We start from the raw sequence: 21,291 nt of genomic DNA on the forward strand, positions 1-21,291 counted from the left end.
TATGTAACTATGTAACTACGATGTAAGCTTAGCTAGCCCACGTGTCCCTCCCTGTAGAGGGAGAAAGGGGGTGGCCCGGTATTAAAGGGGTTGCACCCCATATGGCCATCCCCTGACCTCACCAGAGAGACAAGGGGTTAATTGGACTGCGGTCCAGGGATGAGGTTTGAACCTTGAAAATGTATGTTCCCCTGTTCCCATGTTTCATTATAAGCATGTATTTTAATGTTTTAAAGTGCATTTCTGTATCTCCCGTTCTGGAGGTCGCAGAGAGTTCATATTTGGCCAATATGTGGAGTCACTGTAGGCATTAAAATCTGGCAAAGGTCGACCCACTGAGCCCACCAGAATGGAACTTATTAATATGTGTAGATATTAAAGTGTATACAGGCATACCCCACATTAACGTACGCAATGGGACCGGAGCATGTATGTAAAGCGAAAATGTACTTAAAGTGAAGCACTACCTTTTTCCCACTTATCGATTCATGTACTGTACTGCAAACGTCATATACGTGCATGACTGATGGAAATAACACATGTGTAACAGGCTCTATAGTCTCCCCTCTTGCGCACACCTTCGGTACAGGTATGGAGCCGGTATTGCTGTTCAGGACTTGTTGACTGGCGCATGCGTGAGCTGCCGTTTGCCTATTGAGGGAGATGTACTTACTCGCGAGTGTACTTAAAGTGAGTGTACTTAAACCGGGGTATGCCTGTATGTATTTTATTTTGGATCTGTTCTGAAAATGCTGACGCCATTTGCTAGGCTAATAGGTCATGAAGGGCAGACGGCTGAGTAGCCTAAGCACGGTGATCAAAAAGTTAACTGCCCTGATTGGTACCCAATGTCTAGGGATTAAGTATTAATCAACAAACTCTGTTACCTGAGGGCATGGGTTAGTCTCCACGTTAGATAATTGTTCACCAATAGGCTGTGTTCAATGTTAAGAATAGGGTTGCACAGGTATATCAACTGTGTCAACCCTACAGTTTTTAGTTGTGCTGGAGTTATGCTTCTGATTCCATCTTGAATGTCACTGGACTGTTGGAGAATTGCTATTGGATACTTCTCCATCCCCCAACCCTAAGTAAGTGTTATCTTCTTGTCTGTTAATTGTAATATATTGCGGTGTTCACCTTTTTTAAGGAATACATTATATTTTATTATATCTAAGCCTCGTTCAGTTCAACCCAGATATTTGGTGTTCATACCTTGTCATAAGCTACCGTGACAAGCTCTATAATTAACTGGTGGCAAGCGGCGGGATTGAACTGGACCTGTGTTACAGTATACTGCGGGATACTGTAACATAGTAGGAACTTGATGGTAATTGCTAGTTCCTGGGACTAAAGATCTTGAACACACAGTAGTGCAACAGTTAACACAAGTTGTAACACCACCTCACTGCTGCGACTGAACCATGAGCGAGGCTGAAGGCTCATCCAACATGCGGACCCGAGCTCAGCTGAAGGACAAGTGCCGTGAATATGGACTGCCCTATGAGAACCAGGAGGTCGCAGACATGGTTGACGCAATCAGTGACTATGAAGCCCGGCTTGCAGAGCCTCAGGATACGGCTCAGCTTGCCCTTTTACAGCCACCCGGAGATCAGGGAAGGAACCCAGTGCCGGGGCGGAGGAATATCGGGGAGCGAACGAGTGCACCTTCCGGGAGCAGTGCAACAGGAGGGGTACTGGTTGCTGCGGCTACCAGTCCATTCACCCCTGAAATGTTGGCACTAATTACTGCATGGGGAGACAGAGGGACACCGGAGGAGCGGCTGTAGTTTATCACTATGGCAGTGAACAGACCCGCTTATTGACCCCCTGTCCAACCCAACACAGATGAACTCAAGCTGGACCAGCACAGTCTCACCAAGTTCGTGGAAGGCACTGACCAGATTGACAGTTTCTTAAAGAACTTTGAAACGCTGTGCCGGCGGTACAAAGTGCTTCCCCAGCATAGGGTTGCACGTTTGGACCCCTTACTGTCCGGCTTGGCTAAGCAGACGATGATGGCACTTCCAGATGAGTATGCTGATGACTACGAACACCTGAAAGAACTGTTATTGTTTCAGTATGGTTTTAACCCTGAAGCCTACCGGGGTAAATTCCGGCAGGAGGAGAGGCAGCCCCAGGAGTCCTATGTTACCTACGTGACCCGCATGGCTTTGTACGGGATACGCTGGGTGGAGGGCTATGAGGCACGGACTTACCAACGCCTGCTGGACCTCATCTTTCAGGAGCAGCTCATGGAGCAGTGCCCGCCGGCGGTGAGGGCTTGGGTGTACGACAAGAAGCCCAAGACTTACCAGGAGGCGGCGAGGCTTGCAACCGCCCTGGTCACAGACCAGATTGCCCGGAACCCCTGTGTTCCGGCGGACCGCATCAGGGGCAACGCACCCCAGCTGCGAAGCCGGTAGCCCGCGTGCGGGTAGCTTCAACCACAGCTTCAACCACAGACTCCGGACCAGTCATGGAACCAACTCCCAGCGAGACGTCCCATGCAGCACCTGTCCCGGTTTCATCGGTGCCCACAGCCAGGAGTGGAGGACATCTCAGCGCGGACCTGCAGCAGACGGATGGCCGGAGCAGACATCTCACCCCGGTCACTGTCAGTGACCGGCAAGCAGTCGGCTTGCTGGATTCAGGAGCGGCAGTGACCCTGGTCCGACCTGATATGGTCCGGCCAGAAGAATTGATCCCAGGCCCTGGGATACAGATCACTGTGGCCGACGGAGAGCCACGTTTCCTGCAAGTGGCCAGAATCTTTTTGGATTGGGGGGAGGGCCAGGGTGTGCGGGAGGTGGGGGTTTTACCCAGTTTGGATGGCGATGTTCTTCTTGGCAATGATCTGGGCCCGATGACCTGCACCTACGACCGAGTGCCCCAACCCGCTGCAGTGGCGGCGGTTACCCGGAGCCAGACAGTGGCAATGGCGGCGGCGCCAGTCCCCCAGCCTTTGGGACCAACGTTAACGGAGGGCGCAGAGGAGCCCGGGGAGGTAAGCCAGGATCAGTTGCAACCACACACTGACACTGTTTCCCCTCACCCTTCCCCATTCTCCGGACAATGACATGACTGGGGGGTGGCCAGAATTAGGAGCCCAGTTTAAGGAGGCAGTGAAGACCCTACCCTGGCCGGCGTGAGACTTCGGGCGTCCGAATCTCAGGCAGGGGAAGGCACTGAGCACTGCCTATGGTATAAGGGACTCCTGTATAGAGAAGAAGGGAACCCAGGGATAGAGGAGGGATTGACCGGTAAGTGACAGCTAGTAGTGCCCCAGGGGTACCGACTGCAACTGTTACGGGTAGTTCACTCTATTCCGTTAGCGGGACATCAGGGGGTCAACAAAACGCGAGCCCGGTTATTACAGCGTTACTACTGGCCGGGGGCATCTCAAGATGTGGGCAATTTCTGCCGCTCTTGTGATGCCTGCCAGCGAGTGGGTAAGGCGGGCGACCGTGTGAAGGCACCCCTGAAACATCTACCGATAATAGGGGAACCCTTCCAGAAAGTAGCGATGGATCTTGTAGGACCCCTTATGATTCCTAGCAGGTCAGGGAAGCGCTACATACTCACGGTGGTGGATTGTGCCACCCGGTACCCTGAGGCGGTAGCGCTTGGCACCATAGATGCCAAGACAGTGGCAGCAGCTTTGCTGAACATTTTTTCTAGAGTAGGTTTCCCTAGTGAGATCCTAACCGATCAGGGGTCGCAGTTCATGAGTGAACTGTTACATTGTCTCTGGGATGCATGCGCTGTACAGCATCGGCGCACTACCCCTTACCATCCCCAGACAAACGGATTATGTGAGAGGTTTAACGGTACCCTGAAGCAGATGCTTCGGACCTTAATAGAGGCGGAGGGGAAAGACTGGGAGATTCATTTACAGCACTTGCTGTTTGCCTACCGAGAGGTACCGCAGGAATCTACTGGCTTCTCCCCCTTCGAGCTACTATATGGCCGCAGGGTACGTGGACCTCTGGACCTATTCCGTGAGGGATGGGAAGGGGAGGCTACTGCTACTGATGCTTCAGTGATCCAGTATGTAGTAGATCTCCGAGACCGGTTAGAGATGCTCATAGGGGTGGCCCAGGACCACCTCAGGGCCGCTCAGACCAAGCAAAAGCAATGGTATGACCGGCATGCCCGTAGCAGGGAATTCATCCCAGGACAGCAGGTGCTTGTTCTCAAACCCACTCAGGAGAACAAGATGATGGCTGCCTGGTCGGGACCGTACCCGGTCATCCGAAAGGTGAATGAGTGCAACTATGTTGTACAGTTAGAGCCTGAGAGGCACAAGACATATCACATTAACATGTTGAAAGAGTACAGAGCACCGAGTATGGGAGCAGTAATGGCCATTTGTAGCCCACTGCTGGAGGATCCGGCGAGCAATGCTCTGCCTGATCTCCTAGGGGAGGCTAGGCAGGGACACACTGTGGAGCAGGTGGAGATAGGGGCACAGTTGAGTGCTAGGCAGAAGGGAGAAGCCAGGGACATGCTAGCTAAGTATAGGGCCCTCTTCACTGACATGCCAGGGACCACACATCTCACCAAACACCCAGTGCACACAGGGGACCTGCGGCCTCTGCATAAGCACGCTTATAGAGTGTCAGCAGAGGTCAAGACGAGTATGGAGAGGGAGATAGAGGAGATGCTGACCCTAGGGGTTATTACTCCGTCCCAGAGTCCTTGGGCAAGTCCGGTAGTCCTAGTTCCTAAGAAGGACAAGACCACCCGGTTTTGTGTGGACTACCGCTTGCTCAACGCTGGGACGGTGTCAGATGCCTACCCCATGCCCCGCATGGATGAGTTACTGGATGAACTCGCGGGGGCAAAGTATCTGACCACTATGGATTTGAGCAAAGGCTATTGGCAAATCCCCCTGACCCTGGAGGCTAGGGAGAAGTCAGCATTCATCACTCCAAGTGGCCTCTATGAGTTTTGGTGATGCCATTTGGGATGAAGAATGCCCCGGCTACCTTCCAACGCCTAGTCAATAGGTTACTGGAAGGGATGCAGAGCTATGCCAGGGCTTACTTAGATGACATTGCTGTCTTTAGTAATTCCTGGGACTCCCATTTAGGACATGTAGCTGCGGTGCTAGATAGGATCAGGGAGTCTGGGCTTACCTTGAAACCCACTAAGTGTATGGTAGGGATGGCATAGGTCCTGTACTTAGGGCACAGGGTGGGTGGGGGGCACCTCAAACCAGAGCCAGCCAAGGTAGAAGCCATAGTTCAGTGGCCTGTTCCAAAAACCAAGAAACAGGTCATGGCGTTTTAAGGCACTGCTGGGTACTATAGGAAGTTTGTCCCACAGTACAGCACCGTGGCCAAACCCCTGACATATTTTACTAAAAAGCAACTGCCTGTGCTTATCACCTGGACTCCTGCCTGTGAAACTGCTTTCCAGGCACTGGAAACTGCGCTTGCTGGGGCCCCCATACTGGCTGCCCCGGACTATACCAAACATTTCCTCATACAGACTGATGCCTCGGACTATGGCATTGGGGCTGTGTTGAGCCAAGTGGGGGACGACGGTAGAGAGCACCCTGTGGTGTACCTCATCCGAAAACTACTTCCCAGAGAGGTGGCCTATGCCACCATTGAGAAAGAGTGCTTGGCCATTGTGTGGACACTCAAAACACTCCAGCCCTATGTGTACGGAAGTGCTTTCACGGTCCTCACAGACCACAACCCCCTGAGTTGGCTGCAGAGGGCATCAGGGGAGAATGCCAAGTTGCTAAGGTGGAGCTTGGCCTTGCAAGAGTTTGAGTTTACTATTCAGCACAACAAGGGTAGTGAAAACAGCAATGCTGATGGACTTTCACGTCAGGACTATCCCTCTGAGACTGAGTTCGTTAAGGGTGCCAGCAGTGCCCCACTCCCCGTTAGGGCCAGTGGGCCACAGGTCACCCATTAAGAAGGGGAGGTGTAGAGGGAGAAAGGGGGTGGCCCGGTATTAAAGGGGTTGCACCCCATATGACCATCCCCTGACCTCACCAGAGAGACAAGGGGTTAACTGGACTGCGGTCCAGGGATGAGGTTTGCACCTTGTTGTACCTTGAAAATGTATGTTCCCCTGTTTCATTATAAGCATGTGTTTTAATGTTTTAAAGTGCATTTCTGTATCTCCCGTTCTGGAGGTCGCAGAGAGTTCATATTTGGCCAATATGTGGAGTCACTGTAGGCATTAAAAACTGGCAAAGGTCGACCCACTGAGCCCACCAGAATGGAACTTATTAATGTGTAGATATTAAAGTGTATATGTATTTTATTTTGGATCTGTTCTGAAAATGCAGACACCATTTGCTAGGCTAATAGCTCATGAAGGGCAGACGGCTGAGTAGCCTAAGCACGGTGATCAAAAGTTAACTGCCTTGATTGTTACCCAATGTCTAGGGATTAAGTATTAATCAATCAACAAACTCTGTTACCTGAGGGCATGGTTTAGTCTTTTAGTCTCCACGTTAGATAATTGTTCACCAATAGGCTGTGTTCAATGTTAAGAATAAGGTTAGACAGGTATATAAACTGTGTCAACCCTACAGTTTTTAGTTGTGCTGGAGTTATGCTTCTGATTCCATCTTGAATGTCACTGGACTGTTGGAGAATTGCTATTGGATACTTCTTTTTATAAAGGGTAAATAAACCGATCATCCATGTATGTGTTGTAACATATGTATATTATGCAACAGGTGCTCTAAGGGAAAAATCAATAGTATTACAGAGTAGATCCCAAAAGGATCAAAAAAGGCTCCCTCATATGTCGAGCACTCAATGTTGGGGTACAATAGTAAGACTCACAGTGGTCTATTGGTGTAAATACCATTGATAGGACAAAATGTGGCCCATCTTGACCGGAATAGTTCAGAAAAATAATAAAATTTTATTTAAGTAATTTCAATTAGTAAGGTTAAAAACACATATAAAACATTCAAACATTAAAAAACCCCATTAGGAAGTGGTAAGGTGAGCAATCAATCAAACAGTTAGTATCAATATAGTATACAATTATAGTTGCTCTCCACAGACGTCTTATTACGGAATATAATTATTCCTGGACAAACAGGTAGGTATCCCTTCCGACCTATATAGTAAAAAATTCACGATGTATCTAGTAATAGGTTAGGTGATATCAGAAGTGCAATATGTACACCTTTGTTGTCAGGCGTATGCACTGCCTCAGGGAAGGTATACAAATTGTCACACAGGCTGGGATGCAAAACAGCGGGTACAAGGGGCTTCGCTCCAAAGGGAGAAGGCAGTGGTATATACTCGTATCACTGATTTAGTAATTGAGCTTCCCCAAAAAAATAGGGCGCACCCACATCGGGTAAATGTGACCTAGTATCGCATCCAGCGACCATGTGTATCAAGTGTGTATACTGGCTCAGATGTATAACATAAAACACAGTGTGTATCTGGTATATGTACTTGGCTCCGGAATGGTATGCGAACTGCCACACAGTCTCTGATATAATATCGCGGTTGCAAGGGGCTCCGCTCCAAAGGAAGGAGAAAATTATTAAAGCAATATATACTTGTAGTAACCAGTGTAGTGGTAAGTACAGGCATACCCCGGTTTAAGGACACTCACTTTAAGTACACTCGCGAGTAAGGACATATCACCCAATAGGCAAACGGCAGCTCACGCATGCGCCTGTCAGCACGTCCTGAACAGCAATACTGGCTCCCTACCTGTACCAAAGCTGTGCGCAAGCGGGGAGACTATAGAGCCTGTTACAAATGCATTATTTACATCAGTTATGCACGTATAGGACGATTGCAGTACAGTACATGCATCGATAAGGGGGAAAAAGGCAGTGCTTCACTTTAAGTACATTTTCGCTTTACATACATGCTCCGGTCCCATTGCGTACGTTAATGCGGGTATGCCTGTAATAGGCAGGACGCCCCCACCGCGGGCAAATAGGTGACTTAGTATCGCATCCAAAACACAGTGTATCCTGTCTGAATACAAGCCTGTCTCCAAAACGCTGCTGTCCCTGAATGTAGACGCTGCCACTTCAGATGACGTCGCCTATGACGTCATCACGTCCCGACGATCGTTTCGCGTAGACTGACACGCTTCTTCAAGGGGAGGAGTGTGATTCCTAGCTATGCCGGTGAGTATTTATTGGAAAAAAGCCCCGCTTCTGATTCCATCTTGAATGTCACTGGACTGTTGGAGAATTGCTATTGGATACTTCTCCATCCCCCAACCCTGAGTAAGTGTTACCCTCTTGTCTGTTAATTGTACTATATTGATGTGTTCACCTTATTTAAGGAATAAATTATATTTTATTATATCTAAGCCTCGTTCAGTTCAACCCAGATATTTGGTGTTCATTATATATTGTCATAAGCTACCGTGACACTCCCTAACCTCCAAAAACTGTTAGATTAATTCGTCAAAGTCTCAGATTATAAAATCAACGATGACAAATCTGAGGCACTCCATTTGACCCTCCCGGCCCCAGAGTGGAAGTTACTACAATCAAATTTTAAATATAGGTGCAGCTCTACGTATATAAAGTATCTTGGAGTAAAGATTACAAGCTCATATGAATCTCTACCAAAGTTATTTCCCTCCCCTTTTTGACCAAATTAAAAAAGATTTAAACTCCTGGAATAAGCACCAGATATCTTGGTTTGGAAGAATTATTTCTACTAAAATGTATATTCTCCCAAGACTATTATATTTTTTCCAAACTCCTCTCCCTATAACTATTCCTTTGGCAGAATTGAAAAATATTCAAAGCCTAATATTTCAATTTATATGGCAGGGGAGACCGAGGGTGGTGAGATCAATGATGTTAACCTCAAGGACAAGTGGGGGTCTAGGGGTCCCTGATGTGATTAGATACTATCAAGCGGCTCAGTTAAAGCAGGTTATGGTATGGAACAATGAGCCAGCGTCCTCTTGCTGGTTGGCAATAGAATCTTATTACGCAAAACCCTTATCCCTCGTGGCATCTCTTTGGTCCCAAGGGAACAAGGAGAAGCTAGCACGGAAATTTGAGCTAGGAGCAATGAGGTGCACGTGGAGCATTTGCCTCAAGAGTAAAGGGAAGTATGCTCGGGCAGCCTCCCTGTCACAATTATCTCGTATTTACAACAACCCGGACTTCCTGCCTGGATGTTCACAAAGACAATTCAATCAATTCCAAAATGTTAACATTAAAATAGCAGTGGATCTGTTGAAGGGGGGTGAGGAGATTTTATCTTTCCAGGAACTTCAGAAAAAATATCAAACGCAAGACTTCCACCTTTTCAAATTTCTCTAAATTAGGCTTTCCTTTTAACAATTTCCCAAAACACTATATTTCCTAACCTAATAAGATTTGAATTATATTGTAAGAGAGGTACATACCAGAGGGGACTGATCTCTGGTATTGAAGGAAAACCGTTATTCCTTGCCTAGGCTTCAGAGAAAGCTGAAGGCCTTGTGACTGGACACAATCTGCACCGTTTTGCAGCAGACTTCCCCAGAGAAGCTTTCACTTCCTGCCACTGTTATCTTCGATCTTTGTTTGAACTTACAGGCCTGGGAATACGAAAGAAATGAAACGTAACGCAAGCCAGGTTTCAAATCCTTTGTCTCAATTTATTACTCATAGGGTAATGACTTTTATACAGGAAAAAGAAGATATTGTTAGAGGCGTAACATAGGCGTATCCTGGGTGTGTCTTGGGCATAGCTTTGATTAGAGGCGTGATTTAGGGGCAGGACATATTAGTGGCATGATTTTGGGACGTGTCTCTCCCACATACAAGCAATGTCTGAATACATAGCTTATTCATTGTCTGTTATCAAAAGAGACCTTGAGTCTTTAGCAACTATATTACACTATTTTGCTTCTTGCAGAGAACCAGTTTATTATATTCTGACTAAAAAGGCAGGAGACTAACGATACAAAAAGTATCTTAGCAATATCCTGAGCAGGAAGAAAGGAAATGTAATTTGGCAGAAACAGTGCATTTAGGAATTATATTTCAGCAAAAGGCTGACTACAGAATCTTAACTAGTTATGATCAGACAAAATGAAAGCTTAACACAAGTGTAGATTCTGGCCTGACCTACTGGTCCTAACAGGTATATATGGGGAAATGGAGTCGGCAGCAAATGGAGCGGACCATAGCTACATGTTAAAATGGAGAGTAGATCTCAAATTAGAAATAGATAATGATGACTGGAAGGATATTTGGGAATCGGCAGCCAAAACATCAATTTGTACAACAACAAAAGAAAACCTCTACAAAATGTTATTTCAATGGTACTTAACTCCGAGTAGGCTGAGCCAAATCTTCCCTGGCACACCAGATTTGTGTTGGAGAGGATGTGGCCAAAGAGGTGACTTGGCTCACATTTGGTGGACATGCCCAAAGATCCAGAAGTTTTGGACTATGGTACAAAAACAATTATTTTAAGTCACGGAGTTGAGAATTCCTTTGGATCCTTTGACCTTTGTGTTAGCAAAACCAATATATGATCTGTCTACACCGATGGGGAGACTGATTTATTCCATACTTACAGCTGCAAGATGTTCCATAGCGGCGGCTTCGAAACTGGAGGAACTGTCACTAGAAGAATAAATGAAGTAATGATTATGGAGAAGTTGACAGCCGTACTAAAACAAAATACAGAACAGTTCTATAAAGTATGGGAGCCATGGCTTCAGATCTAAGAGTTTAAAATATATATGGATTGCCATAAAAGAGGAGGCACCGGTGGGATTGGAAGGGATGGGGGGTGCGGACAGGCCTTCTCCGCCCCTGTCTCTCTCTTCCGGCCCCACTTCTGTCTCTCCATGTCTCAGGACTTCCCCTCCCTTCTCCCCCCACCCCCACTACTCTTCCCATTCCCATGTGTTCGTTCCCCCCTCTTTATTCTATCTTCTTTTCTGATAAAAGAAAAAACTTTTTCAGAGAATGTAATTGTATATTTAATCATCAAGGTCCGAGCGATAAATGGGAAATCCCAACATGGGGTTGTTTAGAATAAGATAACAATTAAGAAGTCTTATCGCAAAGACTAGCAATAAACCACCTGGACTCTTACGCCCCCTTCCCATACCGGATTGCCCTTGGAGCTACTCGTCCATGGACTTTATTGTTGAATTACCCCCCTGCAAAGGGATGAATACCATTCTCGTCGTCGTCGGCCGTTTTTCTAAGCTATCTCAATTCATCCCCCTAAAAGGCCTTCCCAATTCAACCAACCTAGCAGATATTTTCACCAAGGAAATTTTGCGCATCCTTGGAGTTTCCTCGAACATAATCTCAGACCGAGGCTCACAATTCGTTTCTAAGTTTTGGCGATCTTTTTCTCAGGATGGGCATCTCTCTAAATTTTTCGTCTGGGTACCACCCTCAGATCGAGAGGACAAATCAAACCCTGGAACAATACTTGAGATGTTTTATTTCCGACTCCCAAGACAACTGAGTGGTTCTTCTTCCCTGGGCTGAATTCGCCCACAACTCTCTTAGGAATGAATCTACTCAGGAATCCCCATTTTTCGTTAATTACAGATTCCACCCTGCACGCCTTATTATCTCTTCCTCTTCATCCAGGGTCCCAGCGACCGACAACAGATTCAACTCTCTTCAAGAATCCTGGAAGACAATACAAAAAGCTCTTGGAGAAGCCACCAGCAGGCAAAACTCTCAGGCAGATCGTCATCGGCGCAAGGTACCGACTTTAAACCAGGAGACAGGGTGTGGCTTTCCTCGAGGAACATCAGACTCAAGACACCTTCTCTCAAATTGGCCCCAATGTTTCTGGGTCCATACACTATCCTGGAGAAGATTAACCCAGTTGCTTACCGCCTTCAGCTTCCCTCTACCATGAGGATACCATCCGTCTTTCACATCTCTCTCTTGAAACCTGTTTTTCAAAGTACTCTCTTCCCAGACTCCTCTTCTACGCCTGCTTCTGTTATTGTACAAGGACAAGAATAATATGAAGTGCAATCGTATTATTGATTCAAGAATTTCTAGAGGAGTGCTGCAATATTTCGGTCATTGGAAAAGATTTGGTCCTGAAGAGAGATCTTGGATACCTCATCATCAAATACATGCTTCCAACCTCATTAAGCGGTTCCACGCAAAATACCCGTTCAAGTCATATTGGAGTTGTCCTGGGGCCGCTCCTCAAAGGGGGGCACTGTAAGGAATTGGGGAGCACATCTCCCGCGGCGCACTCCCTCCTTACCGATGTCTGGCGCAGCCCCGCCGTCCTTACAGCGTGCTCACACGAGCTTTCTGGAGATCATGGAGTCTGTCTCCGCCCCCCCCTCTTGCGGTGGGCATCAACGGCGCGCGGCGCGCGCACGTGATGCATGTACATCGCTCCCAAGCTACGAGTCAAGGATGCTCTTCATGCCCACCTGTCTCCTGTGTCCCTCCTCCTATCCTTGCCTCCACGAGGTCGCGCCTCCACTCCTCTCCTCTCTCTCATTGGTCATGTTCTCCTAATTATGCTCAGCTGTGCACGAAGCGAGTGTATGGACACAGGGGTGTGGGGCTATTGAAATAATGTGCTTAGTCGCGAGTGTACTTTAAAGGAGTGTACTGAAACCGGGGTATGCCTGTATAAAAAAAAAAATCAGAGAAGACGAAAGCGCAAAAAGGGAAAAACACAGTCAGTAAAGATAATGATCTTTATATTAGACATAGTAAAAATACATCATAAAATTCACTTAAAAAAAGATCCACATGGACCCAAAATCCACAATAACAGGGCGTTAACGGGGGGTCCTTGAATCAAAGCCCCTCGGTCTTATGACAGAAAAAAATCCTGGGATATGCTGGATGTTACCACAGCTTACTTTGATTGAAACAGAGACCACACCCCATGCAGAGTAAGGGATTCACCGCAGTCGGCTGAGCACTCGTCGTCACGTCCGCTCCCCGCTGCGTGATGACGTCACCTCTACGCGTTTCGCGTCATATGACGCTTTTTCAGGAGGTATGTCTAACCTCTCCCATAGCTGCTCTTAAATAGCAAGACGGACAATTCCTCTACCAATGGGAGCTATTATTGGTGTTTATTCACCTTCCAATCAATGCTACAATCTAAAATGACCACAACACAAATGAATCACTATCTAATTAAATGAATTACGAACTTAAACCATACTAAACATGACAAATAGACCATAAATACATTGAATAAATACAGAAATTAATGATCGTGAAAATATGAATGAAAAATATTAGTGAAGTATTACATGAACGTATAAATGTATCCACAAACAATCAATACAAAACAAACATCACAAAATTATAACACTGTTAAATTGACAATCAGAACATATATAACATGACTGTTAAAACATAAATACATAAAAAAATATTAATAAAAAATTAATTGATAACTCGGAGAACACTGGAAATTAAAAAAGATGAAAATAGAGAACACAAAAACACAGTATATAGGCATACCCCGCTTTAACATACGCAATGGGACCGAAGCATGTATGTAAAGCGAAAATGTACTTTTCCACTTTACAGTGCATGTACTGTACTGCAAACATCATATAGGTGCATAACTGATGTAAATAATGCATTTGTAACCAAAACAAATACAGTAGGCTTTATTAAAATAAAATGAATGGGAGCAAGCAAGGAGGTGAGAGGTGCGCACGCGGGTCAGTACTGTGTAGCAGCTCTCTCTCTCCTTCTCGGAGTCTCTCTCTCCTCGCAGGCTCTCTCTCCTTCTCGCAGGCTCTCTCTCCTTCTCGCAGTCTCTCTCTCCTTCTCGCAGTCTCTCTCTCCTTCGCGCAGCCTCTCTCTCATTCGCGCAGTCTCTCACTCAGTCAGTCACGCACTCTCTCACACTGTCACACACACACACTGTCACACACACACTTGGTCACACACACACACACACACTCAGGCAAACATACAGGCACACACAGTCACACTCTGTCACACATGCACACACACATTCAGTCACACACTCAGTCACACACACACACTCAGTCACACACACACTCAGTCACACACACACTCAGTCACACACACACACATACAAGCAAAGATTGCAGCAGAAGATCTTCTCCTCCCCTTCACCGTTGCCCCGTAGTTCACATCCAAAGTTTCGCAGCAGGCAAGAGCGAGCTCTGAGGAGTGAGGGGGGAAGAGGAGAGCGCTGGGAACAGAGCCAGGGGCTGCAGTGAGTGTGGGCGGAATCACTGGTTTAGCTGCTGATTTATGGTGTGCCCGATCTCCCGTTCCCTCTTTCCTCTCCCTCCCATCTGTCTCCGTTTCCCCTGCACTCCCGCTCCATTAGGGACAAGTATGAAGGAGGTTGCAGGATTGTTGAGGTGCGCACGCCGCCCCCTAGTGTCCGTACTCGCGAAGCAGGCGTACGTACACAGGGGTATGGTCAACTAAAAATAAATGTACGTACTTGCGAGTGTACGTAAAGCGGGTGTACGTAAAACGGGGTATGCCTGTATATACTTGTAAACATATATATGTATACCTATCAAAGGGGAGCAGATATCTTATTTAAGAAACGGGGTCAATTCCATCAACTCATTGAGCCCACCTGGTGATTTGCTCCCCAAAGTAAATATCCAAAATTGCTCTCTTTGCAAGAGTTTAATATCTCGATCTCCCCTTCTGGGGTCTCTTGCCACCACTTGAATCCCCTAAATTGTAATCAATTACTTTTATCTTTGTGATGGGTTAAAAAATGCTGGGATAGATTGTGAATCTTTTTCCTTTTCTCAAGATTATTCTGTGCATTTTTAATCCCATTGATGTGTTCACCAATTCTAGCTTTTAGGGGCCTGATGGTTTTCCCCACATATCTTAGATCACATGGGCAATTTATTACATATACCACAAATTGTCTGGCAGCTGATAAAATGTGAGATTGGATGTTCTTTATTTCTAAAATCAGATATATTTTTTATCCTGTACCATATATGGACACGCCACTCCTCCCCTCTCTCTCATTGGTCATGTTCTCATACTTATACACAGCTGTGCACGAAGCGAATGTATGGACATAGGGGTGTGGGGCTATTGAAAATATGTCCTTAGTCGCAAGTGTACTTAAAGGGTGTGCCCTTGAACCGGGGTTGCCTGTATAAAAAAAATTCGGGGAAAACGAAAGTGCATCAGAAGTGCAAGGACTTCACAGAGGCCCAAACTAAACAAATAATTGAAGAGATGAGATTTCAGGCATTACTTGAAGATTGTTAGGGATGTAGATTGGTGAAGGCTGAGGGGGAGGGAGTTGCACAGACAGGTTGGGGCTTGCTATAGAAAATTGTATGTTGTGTGAAGTGTATTATGTTTGCTAATTGTGTAAGTTTTGGGAGACAACTCCCCTGTGTGGTATACTTAATTTGGTTTGGTCCAAATTAACCAGTTATAAAAGGGAGAGGGTTTCTTTCCCTGGTGGCCCTTATGCACTCCTTGTTGCTGCTATGTGATATGAGGTTGTCTCTTTCTGCAATCCTTAATGCTGTTATGTGATATGAGGATGTCTGTGGAACTTCAGTGAAAGGCTGCAAACTTTCTAATGCAGATATTTCTGGCTATTCTGTCGCTGGAGACATCACGCTGGGAGAACTGTTTGTTGTACACCTGAATGTGGAATCCCTAATAAAAAGAAGGTTCAGAGAACAGCAAAGCCTCTTTCATTCTTCTCAGGGTCTGATGCTGCTGCTTCTTTAAATAAAGGCGGGGACTCAACCTTTCACATATATGTATCAAAATTATTTCACTGAGAGCTGCTATAAATACATTTCAAGTATTCGGGGACCACCACCAAAGTCATTAGGGGCCATTGGATGTTCATGGGCCACAATTTTAAAATCCTGGGTAAAGAGAAAATTAACAAAATAAAGTATTGGTAAAGCATGTTATTCAGTTTTTTGGATTTGTAATTTGCTTTCAGTAATTTGATTTACAGATTGAAAACATTTGTTCTGTGTTTTCTGTTTACTTCTGTTAGAGAACGGCCTGAATGAGGAACAGAACTTGAGCTCTGATACATCCAGAAGCTGTCTGACTCCTTGCAGCCCAGAGGTGCCAAAAAACAATGATTCCTGTCACATTTTGGACATGTACAAGGAACCAGTGCCACATGATGGTGAATTTACAGACCTTGTAGAGCACACAGCAGAGACGGACTCTAAATATGGGTCCAGCAAAAGGAATGAGAGAGATTTAAGAAGCCGCAGTGCTCAGCCTTTTCTCTGTTGTGAGTGTGGCAAAAGATTCTCATTGGACAGGGACCTGCTCACACACCTGTGTGTCCCCACTAGGGAGCAAACCTTTACATGTACAGATGGTGGGAGTAGTTTCTCACTGAAAGGGAAACTTCTTTCACAGCAGATGATTCAGACAGCAGTGAATCCTTTTACTTGTACAGTGTGTGGGAAACAGTTAAGTACCAAGACGACCCTCCTCAATCACCAGAGAATTCATACAGGGGAGAAACCATTCACATGTACAGAGTGTAGTAAACAATTCCATAAAAAGAGCAGACTCCTCAGACACCAGAGGATTCATACAGGGGAGAAACCATTCCCATGTACAGAGTGTAGTAAAAGCTTCTCTCGGAAGGAGCACTTCCTCCAACATGTGTTGATTCATACAGTGGTGAAACCATTCACATGTACAGAGTGTGGGAAACAATTCAATACTAAGAAATACCTCCTTGTGCACCAGAGGATTCATACAAGGGAGAAACCATTCACATGTACAAAGTGTGAGAAACAATTCAGTATTAAGAAATACCTCCTCGTGCACCAGAGGATTCATACAGGGGAGAAACCATTCACATGTACAGAGTGTAGTAAACAATTCCATAAAAAGAGCCGCCTCCTCAGGCACCAGAGGATTCATACAGGGGAGAAACCATTTCCATGTACAGCGTGTAGTAAAAGCTTCTCTCGGAAGGAGCACCTCCTCCAACATGTGTTGATTCATACAGGGGAGAAACCATTCACATGTACATACTGTGAGAAACAATTTGGTATTAAGAGCAGCCTCCTCAATCACCAGAGAATTCATACAGGGGAGAAACCATTCACATGTAAAGAGTGTAAGGAACAATTCAATACTAATAGATTCCTCCTCATGCACCAGAGGACTCATACAGGGGAGAAACCATTCGCATGTACAGAGTGTGAGAAACAATTCAATTTTAAGAAATACCTCCTCGTGCACCAGAGGATTCATACAGGGGAGAAACCATTCACATGTACAGAGTGTGGGAAACAATTCCGAATGAAGAGCAACCTCCTTGTGCACCAGGGGATTCATACACGGGAGAAACAATTCACATGTACAGAGTGTGGGAAACAATTCAGTGTTCAGAGCAGACTCCTTGTGCACCAGAGGATTCATACAGGGGTGAAACCATTCACATGTACAGTGTGTGGTGCAAAATTCTGTAGAAAGAGCACCCTCCTCATGCACCAGAGGATTCATACAGGAGAGAAACCATTCACATGTACAGAGTGTAGTAAAAGCTTTTCTCAGAAGGAGGGCCTCCTCCGACATCTGTTGAGTCATACAGGGGAGAAACCATTCACATGTACAGAGTGTGGGAAAAAATTCTGTAAAAAGCGCAGCCTCCTCATGCACCAGAGGATTCATACTGGAGAGAAACCATTCACATGTACAGAGTGTAGTAAAAGCTTTTCTCAGAAGGAGGGCCTCCTCCGACATGTGTTGATTCATACAGGAGAGAAGTCATTCACATGTACAGAGTGAGGGGAAAAATTCACTGCTAAGGATAGCCTCTACAAGCACCAGAGGATTCATACAGGGGAGAAACCATTCACATGTACAGAGTGAGGGAAAAAATTTACTGCTAAGGATAGCCTCTACAAGCACCAGAGGATTCATACAGGGCAGAAACCATTCACATGTACAGAGTGAGGGAAAAAATTCACTGCTAAGGATAGCCTCTACAAGCACCAGAGGATTCATACAGGGGAGAAACCATTCACGTGTACATACTGTGAGAAACAATTTGGTATTAAGAGCAGGCTCCTCAATCAAGGGAGAAACCATTCACATGTACAGAGTGTAGGGAACAATTCAGTACTAAGGGATACCGCCTCATACACCAGAGGATTCATACAGGGGAGAAACTATTCACATGTACAGTGTGTGGGAAACAATTCACTGCTAAGGGTAGCCTCTACAGGCACCGGAGGATTCATACAGGAGAGAAACCATTCACATGTGCAGAGTGGGAGAAACAATTCAGTAAGAAGAGCAACCTCCTCAGACACCAGAGGATTCATACACGGAAGAAATGGTTCAGTGCTCAGATTAGATTACTTTGAACAGAGTGATTTATGTTGAATTGACACTGTCATTTACTATGCTGTATGGTTTCAAATGCTGTCCTCTTACCCCCTCCATTAATCCCATGTCCCCTTCCTAATGTGTAAGCATCAGATTACTTGCAACATTGTATCATTGTATTTTTCTTTTTGTACCCCTTTTTCTTACTTTTTTTTCAACTTTACTTTTATTGGGTTTTTCATGCATACATTGTATCACCAACAATTATCTCAGTAAACATCTGTAACCCGTATCTTTTAACAACACCTAACATGTATATGACGTCAACTGAGGGTAACATACAATCCACAAACACGACTCACCAGACTAGACAAGACAATAGACAGATAGGGAGGAAGGTATAGGTGGGGAGGGGGGGGGGGGAAGTGGTCCGCCGCCTTTGTGTCCACCGTTTCGAACTCTTGGCTTCTTCCCTACTCATCTGGATCCTGTCTGACTTCCAATCTAACTGTCCGTCTTATGTGGTCACGGATCCTGCGGATTCAAATGAGAACGCACCTGTATCTATCAATCAATGTAGGATTGCGGGTATGCTTATCCCCGGGATGCCTGTCTGGGCCAGCCAAGGCGTCCAGAGTTTGAGGAAATTTGGGCCGGTGTCATTGACCAAACTCGTCAATTGTTCCATCCGGCAGACATGCCAAATTCTATTTCTGATTTTGGGTATTACTGGTAAATCCAATTGTTTCCACAGTGCTGCTATCTCACACCTGGTGGCTGTTGCAAAGTGTGCGATTAATTTGTGCTACGCATTTGACAGACCCTGGATCCGCCTGCCCAATAGTAACAGCCACGGGTCCAGGGGGATCTCCAAACCGAGTATCCTCTGTATCCATTCTCTAATTTGTTCCCAAATCGGGACCACCTTTGTGCAAGACCACAGCATGTGTTGTAGATCCGTGATCTCCCCACACTGCTTTGGGCAGAGCGGGGAGTATCCTTTGACAAATTTAGATAATTTTACTGGGGTATAGTACCAACGCATTAGGACTTTATATGCGTTCTCCTTTAATGTGGTGCAGATTGAACTTTTCGCTGCTGCCTGCAGGATCCTGTCCCATTCCTCGTCCTCTAGTGTCTCCCCTAAATCTGTCTCACACTGTCTGATGTAACTGAGTCTTGTGGTCGTCTGAGTCTCAGGACAGATCACTTCCTTGTACATTCTAGAGTTTAGTCCCCGGGTGTCCGTATCTCTAGAACACAGCTGCTCAAAATTTGTTCTTGCTGGTCTACTGTAATTGGGAATTTGTTATAAAAATCTCAGATCAGGAGGTATCTAAAGAATTCCTTGTTTGGGATATCCTTTGTGGATTTAATTTGCTCAAAGGTTTTTATATGTATCCTCTCCTCCAGATCCTTTAATCTTGTGATACCTGCCTGTGTCCAAATTAACAAATTACCGCTATTCAACCCTGGAGCGAAGTCAGTGTTGCCGATTATCGGCGTCATTAGGGAGTGTTTGGAAGTGAGGTTACAACTGTTTTTAGTAGCCTCCCAGACCTTCAAGGAATTGGCCATGGCCTGAAGCGGAACCCCCATTTTGTTGGAGCTTCTCTTAGGGAGCCAAATCAGATTATGCAGCTCAACCGGTGCACCACAGCATTTTTCTAGATCCACCCACCGCCTCTTGTTCGGATCTGCATGCCACTGGATAATTTGGCTTAATTGTGCCGCTTTATAATAAGCTAACAAGCAAGGTACCGCTAGTCCCCCTTTGGAAGTAGGCCTCTTTAAGATACCTTTTGCAATTCGTGGGCTTTTTTTATTCCAAATGAATTTCATAATGTTAGACTGTAGGGAGAGGATGTCGAAGATCATTAAAGGTATTGGCAGGCTTTGGAAAAGATATAACATCTTTGGGAGGAGGTTTATTTTCACGCTATGCATCCTGCCAATCCATGATATGCCGCCCCTCAACCATGTCCTGAGATCCTCCCCCAGTGTCTTAATTAATTTTGGGTAATTTGCTTTGTACAATGTTTTGTACTCCCTGGTGAGGTATACCCCTAAATATTTGATAGTGGAGGCTTGCCATTTGAAATGAAAGTTTATTTCTACTAATTTTTCCAATTCTTTGGGTAAGTTTATATTGAGAGCTTCCGATTTTGTCTGATTAATTTTAAAACCAGAGACTTGGTTGAACTTTCCTAGGATCGCAAAAACGTTGGGAAGAGATGTGAGGGGCTTCGACAGTGTTAAAATCACATCATCGGCGTACAGAGCCACTTTGTGTCTGCTCTCCAACCGCGATTCCTCCTATATCAGGGCTTCGTCTAATGTGCGCTGCTAGGGACTCAATGCAGAGGGCAAACAGCAAGGGGGACAAAGGGCAACCCTGCCTCATTCCGCTACGGATGCTAAATTGTTCCGAAGGGAAGCCCTGGTGTCGTACCCGTGCCGTCGGGCCCTCATACAAAGCTAGTATGGCATTTAGCAGGCGTCCCTCGAAACCAAATGCCTTCAATGTCTCTTTTAAGTAGGGCCAGTCTATCCTATCGAATGCTTTTTCTGCGTTGAGACTTAATACCACGGAATGGATGTTTTTTGTTTGGCCAGATCAATCAAATCTATAACCCTCCTGGTATTGTCTGCTGCCTGCCTCCCTGCCTGCCTTCGATAAACCCTACCTGATCTGGATGGACTAACCCGGGAAGGACGCTACCCATCCTGTTTGCTATAAGTTTGGAAAATATTTTAACATCCGAATTGATCAGGGAAATGGGCCGGTAGCTCTTTCAGTCTGCCGGGTCCTTACCGGGTTAATGGATCAGGGAGATTGAAGCCTGTAGCATTTGTGTTGGGAAGGAGGCTCCTGTCAAAATTTCGTTAAAGAATTTTAACAGATGGGGAGCTAGTAGTTTCAGATATTTTTTATAGTATAAATTAGAAAACCCATCTGGCCCAGGCGCTTTTGCTGGTTTAAGTGTCTT

General features: G+C 45.7%; 1 pseudogene; it reads left to right on the forward strand.

Moving 5' to 3' along the window:
• The window catches only part of LOC142487998 (uncharacterized), a 37,738-nt pseudogene extending 19,048 nt beyond the window's left edge, over positions 1-18,690 (forward strand).
• The last annotated feature ends 2,601 nt before the right edge of the window (positions 18,691-21,291 follow it).

This window comes from Ascaphus truei, chromosome 2, assembly GCF_040206685.1.
Source record: "Ascaphus truei isolate aAscTru1 chromosome 2, aAscTru1.hap1, whole genome shotgun sequence".
NCBI classification, from domain to species: domain Eukaryota; kingdom Metazoa; phylum Chordata; class Amphibia; order Anura; family Ascaphidae; genus Ascaphus; species Ascaphus truei.